Source organism: Bombus pyrosoma, linkage group LG2, assembly GCF_014825855.1.
Source record: "Bombus pyrosoma isolate SC7728 linkage group LG2, ASM1482585v1, whole genome shotgun sequence".
Lineage (NCBI taxonomy): Eukaryota > Metazoa > Arthropoda > Insecta > Hymenoptera > Apidae > Bombus > Bombus pyrosoma.
In genome coordinates this window covers 4,419,291-4,420,327 of record NC_057771.1, presented here as the reverse complement: position 1 = coordinate 4,420,327, position 1,037 = coordinate 4,419,291, and positions in this window count along the sequence as shown.

Genomic DNA, 1,037 nt, shown 5'->3' with positions numbered 1-1,037 from the left:
ACGTTATACGTTATAACGTAAAGCTACATAACGTTATACGTTATAACGTAATGCTACATAACGTTATACGTTATAACGTAATACTACATGACGTTATACATTATGACGTAATGCTACATAACGTTATACGTTATATCGTAAAGCTGCATAACGTTATACGCTATAACGTAATACTACATAACGTTATACGTTATAACGTATTACCATATAACGTTATACGCTATAACGTATTACCATATAACGTTATACGTTATAACGTAAAGCAACATAACGATATACGGTATAACTTAATGCTACATAACGTTATACGTTATGTAGCTTTACGTTATAACATATAACGTTATGTAGCATTACGATATAACGCATAACATTATGTAGCATTACGATATAACGTATAACGTTATGTAGTATTACGTTATATCGAATAACGTTATATGGTAAAACGTTATACCGTATAACGTTATGTAGTATTACGATATTACGTATAACGCTATGTAGCTTTACGATATAACGTATAACGTTATGTAGTATTACGATATATTCTTTAACGTTATGTAGTATTACGTTAGAGCTTACAACGTTATGTAGCATTACGATATAACGTATAACGTTATGTAGCTTTACGATATAAGGTATAACGTTATGTAGCATTACGATATAATGTATAACGTTATGTAGCAATACGATATAATGTATAACGTTATGTAGTATTACGCTATAACGTATAACGTTATGAAGCTTCACGATATAACGTATAACGATATGTAGCATTACGATATAACGCATAACGTCATGTAGCATTACGATATAACGTTTAACGTTATGTAGTATTACGTTATATCGTATAACGTTATATGGTAAAACGTTATACCGTATAACGTTATGTAGTATTACGTTATAACGGATAACGTTATGTAGCATTACCTTCTAACGTATAACGTTATGTAGCATTACGATATAATGTATAACGTTATGTAGTATTGCGATATAACGTGTAACGTTATGTAGTATTACGTTATATCGTATAACGTTATATG